We start from the raw sequence: 20,243 nt of genomic DNA, 5'->3' as shown, positions 1-20,243 counted from the left end.
CTGTAATTCTGAAAGTGCTGCCTATCGTAGCTTGGAGCAAATGAGTAAACACAGTGAGGCTTTTAGGGACCAGTGGTTTTATTTTGAGAGGAAAGGGATGCAAAACGGAATGGGAGAAGATGGAAACTTCGTGTGTTGTTGAATTTCATTGGAAATACCAATACCAGAGGATTTCTAAAAACTTATCCCAGCTCTGTTTATTGAAGGGGCCTGGGTCTTGATTTCTAAATGCCCTTCTCCATTTAAAGGGGACCAGGACGGTTTGGAGAAACCACTGATTTCAGGGCTGGGGTGAGTGTGGAACAATTCACTGTACCACAAAGCGAGGGGTTCTCACACATGAACGGGGCACATGCTGGCTAAGTTTGGAACCATGCTGCCATCGAAAAGAGTGATGGTGGCCATGGGTTTTGTCACCTTGCACAGGACAGTCCTGGATGTGGGATCTTCTCAGACAATGTGCTTGGATTCAAGGATGGACTCGGTGTCTCAGGAACAGAGGGAGGTAGTAGGATTGTTCTGGACTGAGAGAGACTCAGGAGGGTCCAAGGAAGACTTGAAGATGCAAGTAATTTAAAAGACATGCAAAGAGGCCTGAGGGAATCAGCCCACCATAAAAAACCACAAATGCATTTAAAGATAAAGATGCAAAACTTCTCAAGTTTACCAAATTTACATTCATCTGCTCATGGTAGAAAGACAGCAACTTTCTCTTAGGACTAACACACTAACAAAGGCCATAAAATGTGCTCCAGTATTAGCACTGTAAAAGTTATGGACTTTTGTTTTATGGGTAACTGCTTAAATTTACTTTGTTAGGGTCAGACACACACAGGGAGACCCAGTTACTTTTGTTTGTCTCAGAAGACAAAATACTTTTGCTCCTGACTGTGTTGGTTCACGTGAGTCATAATGGAAAAGTAGCAGTTTTGCTTCTACAAGAGCAGTAACAGCCCTGTGGAAGGTATGCAGCTAATTGGACCTTAGATTAAAAAATAAAGCAAATTTTAAAAAACTACAAGGGATGTTTGGGGACAGTTTGGGAAAATATAACATAGACTGTATGTTCGTTGATCCTATTAAATTAATGTTCATCAAACCATTTTCCCCTTCTCAACTATGAATTCAACAACTAAGGAGTTGGTTTTCGTGGAATAGTTTTCTTGTTCTTGGGATAGGCATGGAGAAGTATTTAGGGGAGAGGTACCATGATTATGTGTCCTGTTAGTGACTCTGGGAAAGGGAAATGCCTTAACATCTAGACCAACTGAGGTAAGATTTAATGAATTTATGAAAAGATTATATGAGCATTTGATTTACTCTTCCTTCAACTTTTCTGAGGGTTAGAATAGGTTCATTAAAAAGAAGAAAGAAAGAAAGAAAGGCCACCCAAAACCCGTACATTGGTTAACTTTACATAGAAGAGAACTGATCTTGCTGAAAGGGATTCAATGGAAGAGGTATAGTAAGACAAATCAGAAGAGTTTTAAGGATGCTATGTAACAATTTTTGACCAAGCAATTAAATTGAATTAAATTTGTGAAAAGTCCTCAATGTTGGTTCAACTCCGTGAAAATGTTGTAGTCACCCATCCTCTGTTCCCATATCTTCATTGTCTAATGAGAGGGAGTGGAGACGGGGAGTGCAGGGAGTGTCTTCAAACACGAACGTGTTCGCTTGGTCAGAACACCTGGTGGGGAAAAGTATTATCAACTTGTCCTGAGCATGTGGCAAACACTGTCTTTTAGATGGCGCTGTACTTAGTACCAGATGCTGCATTCAGACAGTGTGTGCCTTGTGGGGTCGGAGTTGTTAGGCCAGGTGGTGATAACCAGTCCATCAGTAAGAAATCAACTTGAAAGAAGGAACAGGGGAACCTGGAGGATGTGGCTGACCGGAAGGTACTGGAAGAAAGACCTAATTCACAGACTTTCACTCGATCCCCAAGGAAGAGGAAGTCAGCACGGATTCGCTGCTCCCGTCTTCCCTGCGAGCAGTTTCAGGATTCTTGCCTGACAAACAGGCTCCTGACTCTTTCAGGCTCGTAACTGCTTCTCATCCGACCCTATAAAGGAATGCCCATTATCCTCACTCTATAGATGAGGAAACTGAGGCTCTTGGGAGTTAAGAAACTGCCCCAAGCTAACAAAATCAAGCAAGATCCCATCCTGCTATCCCCTTAAGGAACATGTTTTAAAATGTAATGTTGGAGGCCCGAGGGAAACGGATCTTCAGCGTAATTCTGGGCTCTGCCTTCTGTAATGATATTGATGAAATGAAGGAGCTGGGTCCTTTTTACAAATTGATCTGTGCTTTTATTAAGAAGTGAAGAAAACAGGATTTTGTTTTGCTATTAAATAATCGTTCATACATATCACGTAGATCAGGTAATTAATCATTGTTCTAAAAAGACCTACTCAGAATAATACTTATACTGCCATTTGGTAGTGGATTAAATGACTTGATAAGTTATTAAAAATAACTTAAAAAATATGGGTGAGTCCATACGAAATTTACAAGTGTTCTTATAACTTAAAATAATGAAAAAGTACCAAGAAATATCCTGTGCTTAATCATAATGTGGCAGTCATTTGTACTGCTAAATTATCTCCAAGTCTTCATATAGAAAAGAAGCCCAATTTAATAATACTGCTGAGTAATATTTGCTTAATGGTATCATTCTTATGCATTACAAAATCACTAAAAACCAGGGCATACTCTCCCCTGGGAAGTCCAAATGTAAAGAGATCACATCAGCTTCTCCACTCTGACCCAGGAGCCCAGCCTGTGTATGTGGGTGTTTAATGGGACAGGGAGGGGCAGCGGGAGTGGGAGCGGGGTTTGGTGGGGGGGGCGTGAAATGAAGCCCTTCACTTCAAAGGGGCGGCTGGTGGAGCAGGTGGGTGCTCTCTAGGGAAGGTGCAGGGACAGTTGCTGAGCTGGAACACACATGTGGCAGGGCAACAAATGAGGGGGGCTGGAAGATCAAAAGAAAACCTGAAAATCACAGGTCACCCCCAATCTGTACCTCTCAACTAGGATTACAATGTCAGGCATTTGAAAGGGAGCGCCTGATCTTTACAAGGTCAAGAGCCACAGACTCTGGTGAGTCTGTAATGGATCTGATTCAGCCAGCTTCCTTATTGCCAAGTACAGAACACATTCCAGCCCAAGACACTCAGGTAGTTCCTGGAGCCCTTTAAAGTTTGTGGAAGAACCTGCATTCCACAGGCTTCCACGGGCTCTTTTGAAGTATCTCCAGGAGCTAAAACAGCCTTTCCAGGAGGGCTGTTTAGCAACACTCATAAAGAATGATGGACGCTCTTCAAATTAGCCCTGTTTTGTTCCTCCGACACTAACACCCAGGTGGAAAGAGCAACCCGTGCCACTTTGCCCTTGGACAAGGTCACCGGTCATGCAATGATACCATGTATACATATTTCATGTATAAATGACATCCAGTTTTAAGACATTACTCTTTAAGCCCTGGTCCTTTTTTCTTGGTTAGGGAAAAAAAGAGACTATGTTTCTAGGTTTATGCAGGTTGAATTTCCAATACAGAATTTTAGCAGAATCAAGTCAGTGAACAGACTATCTTATGCAACTCTGTGGTTACGACAAAGGGCCTGGTGGGGATTGTTTCCTTACGCATTATGAAACACAAAATAGTCTAGTCATTGATTTTGTTAATTAACTTTGTGAATATAATCAGTTGTTTATGGGCCTTTGTGTTCTGGTTTGTTCCTTTTGAAAGCCCCTAATCCAGTCTCAGTGGAGGTGTACAGTATCTATAACAAATTTTGACTAGTTCAAGATAACATCTTAAATATGCTGGTTAAGGGTTAAAAGGTCAGTCAAATGGCCCTGGCTAGTGTAGCTCAGTGGACTGAGCTTCGGCCTGCAAACCAAAGGGTCACTGTGTCGATTCCCAGTTGGGGCACACGCCTGGGTTGCGGGCCAGGTCCCCAGTAGGGGGCATGCAAGAGGCAACCACATATTGCTGTTTCTCTCACTCTCTTTCTCCCTTCCTTCTCCTCTCTTTAAAAATAAATAAATAAAAGCTTTAAAAAAGTCAGTCAAATGTTTTGTTCATGTATATCTTATAGATCCCATTTGCAAAATTAAATATTTTTTATTCACTTCTACTGTTTTTCTTAACTAAATACATTGAAAACACCTGCAAAATGTAGTTATAATTTTGAAGTTCCTTGGAGGAAAGACCCTCCAGGCTGATAAGGACCCATTTTTTCTAGCTGTAATCACACTTGTGCAGTTAACGTAAGTCAGGCCCTTTCCTCCTTAGCTGATGCTAAAAAATCTGGAAAGCTTAGATAAAAGGAGATTGTGCTCTGTGGATAGTATGTGAGATTTATTACGTCTCATATCTCATCCTGTATGGTTCAGTGTGTCCATCAGCACAACGCCACAAAATAACAAATCCAGTCCTATAAATGTTTAAGTCATGTTCTCTCTGCCTGGGTACCTGGAAATGTTAGCTTATTGGATTTAATTACAAGAGAGCAAATCAATCAAACACTATCACCAGGAAATTCCAAGCTATGCATGCTCAGTAAAATTATTCATTTAGTTGCAGAAAACATGCCAAATACTCTGGCAGAAAATTCAAATTATCTGATTATATTAGATGAAAATGCAGGGAAACCAACAGGGAGAAAACAATCATTTGTGGTAAAATCCCAACAGGGCAACAGCTCACATAATAATTACGTTTGCTATTGGATAATGTTTAAGATTTACAATTTGCAAAACCAGGTCTTTAGTGACAACAGGGATTTAAAAAAATCAATTAGACTATAACGGTGTCTATTTCTGAAATGCAAGTATTAACTTTTTGTGATTTTCAGTGAACAATCACGATGAGAAATCACCAGGCGCTGGATGGGCGAAGTGGTTCACCACAGGGAGGGGCTGGGCCAAGCCGGGGGTCCAGCTGTGCGGGACCAGGTGTCCGGCAGCAACGCCACCAGCAGCGAGATCCCAGCAGCCGGCACTAGGGCAGAATTCTGGCTGTGTTTTTACGTGTCCTGATAGCTGCCCAAGTCCTTCTCCAGCTTTCCTGGAGGTTCTGTCAACTGAGAAATACTTTCAATAGATTCAATTTCCACTTACATTAGCCACACTTTCACCGTTGTTTGCAACCAAGCGTCCTACAAGTACAAACTATGATACAAAAGTACAAAATAGAAAAAGGAGGGATGGCAAATAAGGGAAGGCAACATGTAGATGTGTTAGGCTGGAAAATGGAGGGAAGAAATAAATCAGAGCCTGCCTCGTTTACCCAGCTGGCACGGGTCCCTAGGGAATTGTGACAGGCCTGACAAAACAGTTGGATTCTGCACCTCGGGGTGCTGAAGCTGTTGGAGAAAGTGAAATAAGAAAAAAATTATGATGTTGGAACATATGACTGTGTATTTCTCAAAAAAAAAAAAAAAAAAAGAGGAAGGAATTCTGAGCAGATGGTAGCCTATTTGAAAGCAGAGAGACTGAACATGATTCATCTGCTCAGGCCACCGACTTCTGGATTTCCTCTCCTCCGAGATAATGCACTCCCCTAATGTGATCCCCCACACCCATGTTCATGGCATACCGAAACATTGGGTCTTCACCCGCCCGGGAGAAGAATGAGGCCCTGCAAGGTGTCTGGCTGCCCAAAGTGGGACCACAGACAGCCTGTCTCTCTTACCACGGGTCTCCTGTGTTCAGTGTTAACTGAATTTTGTCTTGACCCAGGTGGAGGGGCTAGGCATTCAAGGGCCAGACTGCCCAGGCACAAGCCACCACCTCCTCAGGACTCAGACTTGCCACCTCGGGTTCTCTGGGCAGCACTGAGCTCCCAAGACCCTTGGACACTTGCCAATGCCTGGCAGCGTTGGCTTCCATGGCACAAGCCCGCAGTGCGCCGCCTCATGCCCCCGCCCTCCTCCCCAGCTATTGCCATTGTAGCATGGGAAGCCCGGGGTCCTTTTCATGGTCAAGTGTGTGTACCCTGGACCTATGGAGTTCACAGGCTGTGAAGAGTGAACATCCTATGGGGTAAACCTTCGACCAATGGGAAACAGGACTCCCTTCTCTTCCTGGAAGAACTTTCCTAAAATGCGGTCGTTCATGGGGCCTCTCAGCAGTGGCTTTGTGGGGCAGAGCCGGGATTCGCTCTCAATGTTGAGTGTGGCCTGTCCTGTGCTGCACACTCTGGTACTGGCCTCCCTCCTTCCCCGCCCCATTTTTTTGTTTCCTTCACTCCTCCTTCCGTGGGATTGCAATCCTGAATAATGCATTTGAATACAAGCTTTTTCTGGCTCTATTCTCTACAGAATCTGGGCTAAAATACCAGCCCCTCACTCGATATTTAAAAATAGATCACTTATTTCTAATAATCTTCTTAAAATTTCAGCCTTGGCTCCTGATTTTCCCCCTAAATTAAAAATGTACCATAATTAAGTTGTACTTTCAGCTTTATATGGAAGGTTTACATACTGCAAAAAAGCTTAGGGGAAGGCCTGGGAACCACAGTGGTATCTGTTTGGGTCCAAAACTCAAAAAAAGGCCACTTTGCCGACACTCCTCACATCAGCCTGGGTAAATTTCTCCCTGCTGTCAGCCCCCACAAAGCTTCTCTATGTGTGTTTCTAGTTCTTGGAAAGGCCTTCACTGTTTACTTGTCTTTTTTTTCCAGCGATACATGCATGCACACTTGGACCCATTTCTCTCAGGGCTCCTGACGTCCCTCCACCCCCACCCCAGAGAGAGACGCTGACCTTTGTAGTTATATCAGCCTTGGGAACCCACGTCTTGGCAGTCTGGTCTTTATTCATTAAATATTAGTTGGAATTGAGCTGAAAGTGACAGATCTCACCAGAAGACACTGTGTCCGAGCTTCTTAATCTTTTCTGGTACATCAGACAACAAAGCTGTGCATAAGTGCACCAACACCACGTCCTCGCCTCGCGCCCAGTTCTCCGAGAGTACTGATGGGAAAGGAAGTGATGAAAGGTTATTGTTCGCTTGTTTGTCTGTTTGATGTAGGCCCCTTCTATCATAGGAGACGTAAAGTTAGAATTAAGGTAAAAAAAAAAGAAAAAGAAAAAGAAAAGCCTGCCTACGGTCATGAGAAACTTTCATACCAGAAGCGTATCAGTTCAAGTGGGCAAGGCGTCCGCGCTGGAACTTCTCGTCTCGAGGCTCTAGCAGGGCTGCTGTCATTTCGGTTATTTTCTGACATCATCACGCAGAATGCATTTGACAAACACTCCAATAACTCGCTCTTTCTGCCTTATTGCACGTGTTCCTCGGTCCGAATGCCGCCGTCAATAGATCTGAACCGAGGGGAAGGATCCACATCTCGTTTCCAAATGATGGGGATTAACAAAGACGTTGTTTTCTCCAACAAATAGTCAGACTAAATGGCTTCTTTCTACCACTCTGATGATGTTCCAAGTTTCTGCTAGAAATTATTTATCTCTAAATAGCAATTTCAGCCTATTTACAGAAATAATCAAATTCAGAGTTTAATTACTCCTATATGAAAACAAAACTCTAGTAATCAGTCCAAGAATTTGAGTAGAATGACAAAATGCTAAGAGAAACCAAAAACCCCCAAACAAAACAAAACAAAAATATGTTTGGCTCAAGTTAATAGCTCAATTTCAACAACTGAGAGGAAGAGACTTTTATAAAATAGGGGCTGCACATAGAGTGAAGATCTTAGGAGACAGCGAGACAGAAATACACCAGGACGACTTCCTGTGCTCTCCACCATTCCCAGGGTTTATTTCCTGGGTCTGAGCACAGCGGTGGCCTCAACCCTCGGACAGCCTGTTGCCTTGGAAATCGGCCTTCAGGCTGAGGGCACAGGGCAGGCAGGTTTTCTGAGAATGTAACTTTCCTCTAAAGTGGGTAGTGATACCTATTCCAGGTGTGGAAATTGGAAGGATTAAATAAAATTTAAATTTGTAAAATAATGGCTTTAGAGCTGGCGCAAAGTAATTCTTCAATAAACTATATTTTATTATTAGTATTGTTGGAAAAAATCACATGTGCTCACAATGTTATTTTTTATTGTTGTTCACTTACAGTTGTCCCCATTTCCCCCCCACCACTCTCCCCGCCCCACCCATCCCCCACCTTCCGTATTCAATCCTCCGGGCTCCTACTGTCTTTGTCCATGGGTCCTTCATTCATGTTTCTTGATCCTTCCTGTCTTTATTTCAGATAATGTGTTTATTGCTAAGCACTCTTCCCTGCCCTTCACTATGGAGTTCAGGCTCATTTGCCTCACCTTCCCTGTTTACATGGAAGTAAGATAGGTTATTCTATTCTGTTTTCTTTCAAGGGAGCATTTAAATTAGAAAAATGTTTTGACTCCAGCCATCTTGATGAGCCAAAGTAGGAGATACACTAATATTTAATGATATATACTAATCAAATATTTCTCAATGACAGTATTGCCCTTCATGGAAAATTCTGGAAACTAGTAGGTACATTTTTGTTGTGCCAATGACTGAGGAATTCTATTGGTATGTAACGTGGGATCAGAGGTGCTAGGCAGTCCAGAATTACAAAAAACAATGCTCCACATTCCTCCAAATGTCCAAATACTTCTCCAGACATTCACATAGATAAGAAAAACATACATTATACCTGCTCACAAGCATCCGAGCCAAGGCCCAATTGTTGTTTCATATACAGATACAAAATACATATGAACAAACTGCTTTAAAAACTCAGAGATACAGAATGGAGATTATTTACCAGCTGGAACGGGAATATTTCATTATTTTAGCAACTAATATCTCCATATTGGAACAAACCATTTATCAGCCCTACAAACATACCTGTGTCCTTTCTTTTTTAAATTGATGCTACAATTAATCATCAAGATTAACCAAACATTTTACAAGAAACACATTAATAGAATTGTCAAAATAGAATCATCACCCTTGTAAGAGTCAAAAGAGAAGTCTGAAAGGTATTAACATTGCCATTGGAAGTTTTCAAAGATCTTTCTACCAGAAAGATCATCAAACAGCAGGAAGGTCACAGGTGGGTGAAGGCACCCAGCGCTGGAGAAAGTGACCTTCCCAGGTTTTTTAGTGTGGCAAAGGAAAAATAAAACTAACCAAAATATGCACTGCCCTCTATTTAAATGGGCATTTTAGCATGACAAAGGAAAAAACCAGAATAATGTATTACCCTCTGTTGAAGAATGATTACTGTTTTAAGAATACTCAATAAGATGATGAAAAATGGCAAAATTCAGCTGTGTAATACACAGCAGTCAAATCAACGTGTATTCTGCATGATAATGAGGTTTTTTACTTATGTAACAAGTGTAAGGAGAAAAGGCAATAAAGGCAATGACTTTTTAAAAAAAAGTTACAGGAAATGGCCCTAGCCAATATGGCCCAGTTGGTTGCAGAATAATCCCATAAACTGAAAAATCGCAGGTTCGATCCCCGGTCAGAGCGCATGCCTGGGTTGGAGGTCTGGTCTCTGGTCAAGGCACAGGTGAGAGACAACCCATCCATGTTTCTCTCTTACATGGATGTTTCCCTCCCTCTCTCTTTCCCTTCCTCCCCCTTCCCTCCAAAATCAGTAAGCATGTCCTCCAGTGAGGATTAATTTTTTTTTTAATTACAATGAATACGAAAGAGTTGTCAATGTTTGAAACCTTTACAATTAGGGGAAGTATCACCTTTCTCAACACTGTTACTTATGCAAAAGGTAAAGTCACAACTACAACTGGTTAGCAACACAGTATTAAAAAAGTGAGGCATATGAAAAGTTTTGTTTATTTGAGCAACATTTTATTCAGATTGGACAGCATTAAATCAAGCAGATGAAAAGGAACTCCAAGGAGCTATACAAAATGAGATTTTTATAGGCAGGAGGGTCCAGAGACAAGGAAGTTATATGAGCAAAAAAAAAAATCTGGGTTTGTTATTGCCAAGGTTACTTTCCTTTGGCATGGCGATTCTCAACCAGTGCACCACAAAAACTTTTAAAACATGCAATTGCTGACTGTTCAGGCACAGCACGACCTCTTTCCCCTTCAACTGTCAAATAAAAAATGACACAATAGCCATCCAGTGTGAATGAATCAAAATTATACATATTTTTTGGTCACACAGGAAAAAAATATATCGTTTTGTTGTTCCACAGAATCTGAGTAGTTTATGTGTGCCACGAGCAGAGAAAGGTTGGAAATCGCTGCCCTAGGGGACGGCAGGGACCTACCAGGCAGATTTCCTACTGGTGTGATCAGGAGGCTCCTCACTGACTGGTGTCAGATCCCGTTTCCGTGGTCACTGAGAACTGAGAGTCATGTTTTGGTGACGTGTGGCTCCATTTTGAGCCTATGTCTTGTTTTTTTGTTTGGTTGTTTTTAACGATAGATTTATAGTGTTTTGAAAAGTAGCACCAAATATTTCAGGAGTTCATGATATTGTTCCTTCACAATTAACTACTCAGAATTGTGGTGAAAGACTCAACAAATCAATAGATGCTACTAGCCTTATTACTCTTATTTTGAATAATTCCTTAAATGATAGATTATTTTACAGAATGCTTCATGATGTGAAGAAGAGTTTGTATACCTTATCCTACAGAAGTAAATAAGTTGACCTCCCAAAGGAAATCGTTTGAGTGTCTTTGGTTTAATAGTTAATATGATGGTTGTTGAATACTGTTGTTGATGTTTATTCTACTAAAGGAAGAATTAAGCAATAAAGCTAAAATATTATGAAATTACATTAACCCTTCTAAAATATATTTAAAAGCTTAAATGAAATCCTTATTAAGCTGGAAGGAAATGGGATCATCAAAGTGAAAGAAAGCTTAATGAGAGTTAATAGACAATTTCACATCATTTTAAAGTAAACTTGCCCACAGAAATTCCAGAGCTTCTGTTTTTATAGTGATTAGAAAATGATTGGCTTAAGCTATTGATTTGAAAATATACTATTCCCCATTGGAAGCTGTTAAAAAGATTTGATGATGACATTTAAAGATACATATGATCTTTACAATAGCATTCCCTGGGATTTATTCATTTTAAACAAGAAATGGAACATGTTGGCCAGCATTTCAGGAAGAAATTAGCTGAGCTAAAAATTGACTTAGAGAGTAAAGCATAATTTAATTAGGGTAACTACAAAAGAATTGGATCCATTAAGACTTTTATACTTATTTCTTTGGAAATACCTAAATTACTTATTTATAGCATTTCCAATTACACATTTGGTTGGAAAGGGGTCAGTGAAAAAGTTATGATGTTGCCAAACACCAAGCAGCGCTGCACTGTGACAGAAGAGATTGGAGACTCCACGTGTTTTTACAGATTTACAACAGATTTTCATTCAAGTATTACCTATACATGAAAAACTGGCATCTCACTCAGTTTTAATGATAACATTGTGTTTAAAATATTTCATATTATTGTCATACTCGGAACCTTTTTCTGAAGCACAGCGATACGCAACCTAAGCTGGGAAAGGTGTTTCGAAGCCCTTTGTCCGAGTGCCGTAGGCTGTTTTCAGCCCCACTCTGGCGCTGTAGCCGCACGCCCAGCCCTCCTGCTCCCTCACGTTCTCCAGCTTCAGTCCCTCTCCCACCCGCCCTCTCTCCCCTGCCACGTACAGCCTGCGGGGCCTTTTCCCTTGTTCATCTGTAAATACTCGAGTGTGTTTCTCTGAACGATAAGCAGATATTTTAAAAAATGTAACCAATACTCCATTCTCCCATCGCACTCTATGATGATGTGTTATTTGACAACATTTAGTGATTCTGTTATTCGAGTATTGTTACACTATGGGTTTGTTTTTCTACCTTTCCAACATATCCCTACTCCTGGGGTACAGCTCCTTCCACCATCCTGACTGCAAGGTTGGGTGTTTTCAGCGCTCCTACTCTTTGTCATAGGGGAACTGAAGGGTTAAAGATTCTAACTTTAGTTAGAGTTGATAGGCTGAAGTGATGAACGCATGAGGAAAGCTGTGGTTGCAGGAAGTGGAATGCATGACCTGCATGCCCCTAGTTTCCGTCTCCCTGTGCTGATTCCAAAGGTCTCCCGATTCTCTCGGGAGGGCCCCACACTTCCTTAAGTGACTGAACTGCCTTTCGCCGTCATCTCAGTAGGGAAGCAAAAACCCCAGCGGGATGATATAAACCTGCATTGGTGCTCCCTCCACCCTTTGATGCAACTCAGAGGCCTATGCCAATGCATTTACCTCACTTTGAGGATCCTATGAGAGGGGACCAAAAAAACAAATGCAGAATTACCTTCTGGAGGGTGGGTCCCTTGTAGTACAGGTTTCCCCCACTAGGTGAGTGTTCTAGGAACCTGTCTGTATCAGTGTACCAGCTGGCATTGTTGTGAGATGCTGCGTTCAGCTCCAGTGAATTTCTTTTGAAATTGAAATGCTCCTTCAATGTGTTTGCCTATTTCATGATGGGTGATTTATGAGCATACCTGCCCATACCAGGCTGAGTGCTCAGCAGTTTTTGTTTCCCCAGATGAAAAAAGTCCTCAAAGGGGAATAAATGTTTTGCCCATGTGGAAGAGGTGAAACGAAGAGGTAGAAGCACTAAAAACACTAAAAGGTTTCAAAATCGATGGGCCAAAAACTGTTTTGGGCAGTGGGAAGAGAGTCTTAATAGGTGGATTGTATCAAGTGGAGAGTACTTTGAAGGTGACTCAAGTTTAAACATGTAAAACTATCCAATGTCTTAAATACATAAATTCTATTTTATCGGGGTTCCCCCTCATATAATCTTAGCCTGACATTTTCTCAAACAACCAGAATCTCTAAATAAGTGACCTCCATAATGACTGAATTCCCCTACTTGGGCTCCTAAGTCAGTTAACCCAACGTTCACATCTGCAGTTAGGGTGATGGAGCTCTAAACTCTCACCCCCCTGAGAGGTCTGGGTTCTTCATTGGTGTGTGGGGGGGGGCGCGGCAGGGAGGTGTGACATTCAAAGGAAAACCTCAACAACCATCTCTGCATGCAGAGAGCTGCTGTCACGCTGAGGGGACCACACATGTGCCCTGTGAAAGAGCCCTCTTTGGTTCACTCTGACACTGTTCGCTGGATGGGAAACAGGGCGTGCCCAGCACTCCGAATGCCAATTAACACTTATTTTTCAAAGTTTTCTCTCTTTCTTTGCGGTCACTACCTACATGTGCTAATTGGTTGGTCAGTAACTAAAAATGCTAATGGGCAAATGATCTGATATATACTTGAGTCCCCAACATTAACCCTTCAAAACCAGGGAATGGCAGTGCCACCCCCAGCCCCAGGCATCACTGTCAGGTTCAGGGAAGAAAAGACCCTGTGTGTGATGCAGCAGCCCCCTGGGTGTGTCAGCATGGCCCCCCGGGCACAGAAAACCAGGCAGGCTTTCATAAGGGTCTGGTACGTCTTTGCTTTTTGGAGAAATTGTAATTTTCACTTTTATCAAGCTGTTGAATGACAAGGCTGGAGGTGGTTACAAGCAGAAAAATTCTTTATGCACAAAATCCTTGGAATTAAAAAATGGCTTCTTTATGGATATCCTGACCTAATTTTAACATTTTCTTTGCGGGTAGAATGCACCTCTAAAAAAAGAACGTGGATTCAAAATAACAGTGGAGAAAGGCAGTTGTATGTAAAGGAAAAAAGCGTCAACCACTCTTCGTTCTATTTAAATGGGTATCATTTAGTGTAAGAGATTTCTGTCCGTCTGTTCCAGATGTTTCCTTAATACTTGCTAACAGTCCACTTCACCATGAATAAAAAAGGTCTGCTTCCCCTTAGTGTTCCTGCAGGCCCAGTCGAGCATTTCCCTTGAGAAAAAACTAATGTCTGCAGAATCCACTCTCGTGTCATGGGAAATTAAATACATGTCTCAAAACAAAATTTCTTTCACCTAATTCCTTTTTTAGATTAATTTACCTCTTGCTCTCAGTTAGACTCGAGAATTCCAGTCTCACGTCGGTCTCCCCCGGGGCAAAAGCAGAAAGTATTCTGTTGAATTCCCTGAATATGGGAAGAATGGTTATCCAGACGTAAAGTTTGGTTTTGAAAAATTCTTGAATTTCTGACAGTGAGTAAATGAGACATTTCCAGCACATGTTTATTACAAAGTACAATGAAGTTTATGGAATAATGTGTGAGTTGATTCTTGCCCCAGTAGAATTACAGAATAGCAGAGAAACTCAGTGACAAAAAACTAACAATCTGTACTTCTGCATATAAAAACATTGTCAAATTTTAAATAATTTATAAACTCTCAAACAACACGATTTCATTTCTAGATACACATCCATGCACCCAGAAAGGGCTCATAAAATTTTTTGACAACCATAATATTCTCTGCACCACTAAGAATTTATGGTGGAAACGAACTGTTTATTTTAATCTACTTTTTATTAGCTTTGCAATACACAAAGGAAAAGAGGGTAATGACATAAATATCAATGAAAATTTTGTGATCTGCTGACTTGGGATATGCACTTCAAAACTAAAATGGTGGCTGCTATGAAACTGTAAAAAAGAAAACCTAAGCTGTATTTTTTTTCATCTAAAATGAAGTGTTTTCCTTCTAAAACATGGGGGCAGTATGGTCCCAAAGATTGTGAGAGCAAGTTTACAAGATAAGTGTTGACTGTGTCGGAGCTCCCTTGACTGAGGTGACCGTGGGGAAGACTGTCTGCACGTGTACCTAATCTCGAGTCAGGTCGTATCTGGGATCGTGTTCACAGACACACGAAACAATGGTTTTCCCTGCTGGAAAGATGTGGGATGACTTCTACTCAAAACTTCATACTTCTGTGGATTGTTTGAGTAGCTTTCCAAGAAAGACAAATTATTTCTATCAACACAGCCACGGAATGGATCTCCCAAAATGAAAACTTTGCTTCTTGGGCCGCGATGGGGGTTCCGAACATGACGCAAGGCCCCCCGAGCCCCTCAGACAAAGGCTACGGTGCAGCTTCCTGCACTGAACAGCTCAGCTCCTGAGACCGCCCCCAGGATGGGAACTGGGATAATAACCCTGTGCAGCTTCTTAATCACCAATGTCCATTTGCGGGGAACCTACCCGTGATCACCAGTCTCCGCCTCTTTCTCACCCAGCTGACAGCACTCTCCGAGTAGCGATGTGCACCTTGTAATTACATATATCTGGGGTTAGGCCTGGGTGTTTGCGTTCTGAACAAGATTATCAGGTGATGCCCTATCGGTCTGTAACAGCCAGTGAGTGACTTGAGCATCCTGAGATCACTCCTTAGTGAAGAGACAAACCGGAGCCAGCTCAGAACAGTGTGTCTCGGAAACCTGGCCTGACCTATAGGAAAGGGCTCCCTCTTCCTCAGGCCCGCAACCACAGGTCCCCTGCGGAAGTCACTCCAGGTTCTCACTCCAACTCAGGGAGGGCTAGTAGCACTAGAACATTCTGCTCCAGAATCCCAGCTTTGCAGGTGACAGACTGCTTTTGAATTCTGGCTTCGTCATTACCCCATTTGGCCTTCAGCAAGTTTCAGTTACTGTGTTAAACAGAAAATCCATTACCTTCATGAGAGTTTTTGAATTTTCGTTTATTAACGGCTTCATTGATATATAATTCACATACCATACAATTCACACATTTGAAGAATATGGTTTCAGTGTTCTTTGGTCTACTCACAGGGTCGTGCTACCTCTACCACCACCTAATTTCAGAACATCCCACCTCCCCAAAGGGAATTCCATACCCATTAACAGCCTCTCCCCATCTCTCTTCCTGCCCCCAGTGTTGACAGAAAGAATTGCCTATTTGGAACATTTCATATAAGTGGGATCATACAGTATGTGGCCTTTTGTGACTGCTTTCTTTCATTTAGTATGTTTTTCCAAGGTTTATAGCACTTACTGATATTTATTCCTTGTTCTTGCCAAATAATGTTCCATTAAATGAATATGCCACATTTCATTTATCCATTCATCAGCTGGTGGGCATTTGTGTTGTTGCCAGTTGGGCTACTTATGATGAGCAGTGCCATGACGAGCACTCGAGTACAAGATTCCGCGTGGACATACACTTTCATTTCTCCTGGGCATAAACGTAGGAGTGGAAATGCGGGATCATATGGTAGCTCTATGTTTAACATTTTGAGGAACTGCCAGACTTTTTTCCAAAGCAGCTGCACCATTTTCCATTCCCACCAGCAGTGTGTGCGGGGTCTAATTTCTGCACCTCCGAGGTGTGTTTCTGGCTGAAGCCATTCTAGGGAATATGCAGTAGCATGTCATTGTGGTTTTGATTGAATTTCCCTAATGACTAACGATGTTGAGCAACTTTTCCCGTGCTACTGGCTACTTGCATGTCTTCTTTGGATGAATGTTCAGATCCTTTGCCCATTTTTTAGTAGAGCAGTTTGTCCTTTTATTAGTGAGTTGTGAGATTCTTTCTGTAGTCTGGATATAGGTGTCTTATCAGATGTAGGATTTGCAAATATTTTCTCCCTGTGGGTTGTCTTTTCACTGTCTTGATAGTACGCTTCAAAACAAAACACTTTTAATTTTGATGAGGCACAATTTATTTTTTTTCTTCAGGTTCCCTGTGTTTTTTTTGATACTGTTGCCTATTGCAAGGTCATGAAGATTTACCTCTGTATCCTATGGAATTTGGGTGAAGAATAACTGAGATAATGTACGTAAGGCCTGGACATGTAAACAAGAGCAGAAAGTAGTGATCGTCATTAATATCATCATTCAGAAAATTCTGGGCTCTGTCTTCTGCCCTTTTCTGGTTTGTTTAGTTCACCCCCCAGGGCCTGTCTCCTGGACTTTATTTTTGGTGGGACTGGGTGCCCGGCTTCGATTTCAGACTCTTCCTGATACCCTGCATCAAGAAACCCAATACCATACGATCTCACCTTTAACAGGAACCTAAACAACAAAACAAACAAACCAGCAAAATATAACCAAAGACACTGAAATAGAGAACAGGCTGACAGTGACCAGAGGGGAGAAGGGAGGGAATTTCAGGGGGAAAGAAGAAGGGTTTACAGGAACAAGCATAAAGGCCACATGGACAAAAACTGGTGGGGGGGGGTGGAAATGGGAGGGAGGTGGGGAGGGCTGGGTGGGTGAGCTGGGATGGGAGTAAAAGACAGAAAACTGTACTTGAACAACAATTAAAATAAAATTTAAAAAAAGAAAAGAAAAAGAAACCACATGACCTTGAGTTTGAAGCAAGTGAGCTGACCCTTGCTTAATCCAGGTGTAGGACTGTCCAGGAGGGGGCATCAGCTACCCAGAAGAGAAGCCCCTGGAAAAATCAGCCCGAATCAAATAACACCTGCCGTTCACTGAGCACCTGCTGTGGACACGCCATTTATGTTATCCGTGGTCACTGGAATGATTGTGGGTGTAAGTATCACCATCCTGATATCACTCACAAGCCAACTGAGTCCAGGGAAGTACAGTGACTTTTTCAGTATTTCTCACTTGAGTCATCGATCAACTGTGATTTGGCTCTGAAGCCTCTGGTGGTTCTTTTATGCCTGCAGTCCTACAGGATAATAACATATCTTGAAGTAGCACAAAACTACTCTTGTAGTTTAGCAGCTGTAACATCATTAAAATATTAACAAGGATACACTGAGAGAACACATCCTGGACACGGATGACGTTGGCAAAGCCAGAAATCGAGTTCCCTGACCTCAAGGACACACAAACAAGCACCATACCCTGAGAGCAGTTACGAGGCAATAATGCCTCGATAAAGTCACCCTTTTCTCTTCTGGACTGGCTTACGATCCTTGTTACTGTTAAACACTGACTTTATTTCTAAGAAACTTGAACCTGATCAATGTCTTGAAGACACTAGGCTTACGGTTTGAATATCCACCCAGGGGATGGCAGTGCTTTCTCTGAAGGTTGGCCGGGATCGCAGGCAGCAGAGTCCTGTGGATGCTCACTCCAGTGCGGACTCCAGTGCTGCCCCATGCCTGCTGCCATCCAGGCCTGGCGCCTGCCCTGCTGCGTTTCTAAGCAGCCCGGCACTGCTCATAGTGCAAGAAGCAGCAAGGAGCATGTTTCTTTCCTCATTTCTGGATCCCAGGTTTTGCCTTTAGGAAACAATACCTCCCACTTAAGGTCTCACTCTCTTATTGTGAGGCCTAAACATTATTTAAGAAGTCTATGAAGCCCAGTAAAATTTATATTGTTTGGCACATAGTGATAATAACGATAACTTACATCTCCATAGCAATTATCATGGGCCAGGTTACTATTCTAAGCTCTTTACCAACATATGAATGCATTGAATCCTCACAACAATTTCATGTTATTCATACTCTTAACCTCAAACCCATTACACAGGTGAGGACAGAGAGGCCCAAGGTCAAGGTTAGGCAGCTGGAAATTGATAATAACCAAACTACGACCACGGGCAACTGAGCTTCATAAGCTGTTGAACTCTACAACTCTTCTCCTTGAAAAATGATTTAAAGCAAAAGATTGGAAAAAAACAAACCTTTATGCCTACCAGCAGGAGACTGGGTCAAGGAATCAGGAGTTTTCCCAAACAATGAAACGCAGCAGTGAAAAAGTGTGAAGAAGCCATCACGAAGCTGAAAGGCCACACACACAATGGGTATAACATGCTGCCTTTGTGTTCTAAAAAATATTTTTCAAATTGATTTTTGTTAGATCTTTATGTAATGGGAGTTTAATCTTTGATTGTTACAACTTTTTCCAGTTTGTCATTTGATTTTTGATATGTTTGTGGTATCATTTGCCATGGAAAAATAATTCTTATTTTATGTACATGAATTAACCTTTCATTTTATGGCTTTTGGATTTTGAATCATCTAATTAGAAAGGCCTTCCCCACTTCAAGGACACATTCTCCCAATATTTTCTTCTGGTGCTTTTAGAGTTTCTTTTTAAATACAGGATTCTAATGTATTTTAAGTTTACTGTGATATAGAGGTAAGGTATAAAAGAGCTATTTTCACAATGCCCACTACTAAGTTGCCTCCTTTGCCCTCCTGCTGTGAGATGCCCCCTTTATCATCAAGTGAATTCTCTTACATATTTTGGATTATATCTGGACTTGCTATGTCCCTTTGGGGACCATGTTTTTGATTAATGATGCAACCAGGGGACTTTGTCTTTGTGTTTAAATATTATTTCAGTCCCGGAGTTAAATTTATGGCCTATTTAATGTGCCATGTTATTGCCAACATCCCTCAGTATCCCAGGAAGTTACAGGCGTGACGCACAGTGGTTTTACAATGGTGACAAAGCCAGCAGATAGAGAAACACTGTCCCCGATGATGAAAAAAACACTGTGCCACTCATCTGATGAGATTTTCAGTCATACCATGCTGTGCACTCAACCCTACAGGTACCCTTTGGAAATGAGAGCTTTGAGGATTGAGTTAAATTCACATCGTCTGTACCCAAAAGAGAAAGCGCACGCCCTACCTCTGGCCATTCACTTCTTGTTGACATTGTGTAAAAGTGCGAAATCAAAATCAAACGTTCCAAGTTTCCCAGCTCCTAACTGAGTGTATGTGTCTGCTGCTGGCCCCCAAGATCTGCCCATATTCCCCAGAAAGCACAATAGAATAGCAGCTCAACTCAGGAGTAGGGTGAGCGTGTCACATTTTCCGTATCACAAAACTGCCACGTGGGCCACTCTGACCCGAACTCCCTTGAGAGCCCCAGAAAGGCCAGTGGAATGGGAAGCACTTTCTGACCGGTTTTGAACTGTGCCGACTCCCTGTAGGACTCCCGTCTTAAGTCACCAGCACGCACTGGGACAGACAATGGAGCAGGAGTGCTGGGCCTTGAGCGGCCTGTGATCTGGCCAATGATCCTGGCTCAACCCCACAATAAGCTCTGACAACCACGGTTGGAAGGAGTGTGCGTGCTCTGTCAGCCTGCACAGCTAGGAGGGAGGGGGCGAGTGGCAGAATGAATTTAGACGTGTAAAATGCCGTGGGAAGAAAACAGGCCACGATGGCTAAAACAGGTGCCAAAGGGCGTTTGTTCACGACTCCAGCACAGTTTCACGTCTTTGTGTATGATGAGCAGCTAAGCTGCATTAGGGACAATTTCATGCCCCTTTAACCTCTGGACGCCCTGAAGAGAGAAAGAAACACCACCTGTCACCGAAACAGTTTCGGCAATCTCACATGCTCAACTATCCCACACTGTGTGTGGGTTGAAAGATCCTACCTCTTACAGTT

Source organism: Phyllostomus discolor, chromosome 10, assembly GCF_004126475.2.
Source record: "Phyllostomus discolor isolate MPI-MPIP mPhyDis1 chromosome 10, mPhyDis1.pri.v3, whole genome shotgun sequence".
Taxonomy (NCBI): domain Eukaryota; kingdom Metazoa; phylum Chordata; class Mammalia; order Chiroptera; family Phyllostomidae; genus Phyllostomus; species Phyllostomus discolor.
Note: the sequence above shows the minus strand (reverse complement) of the source record.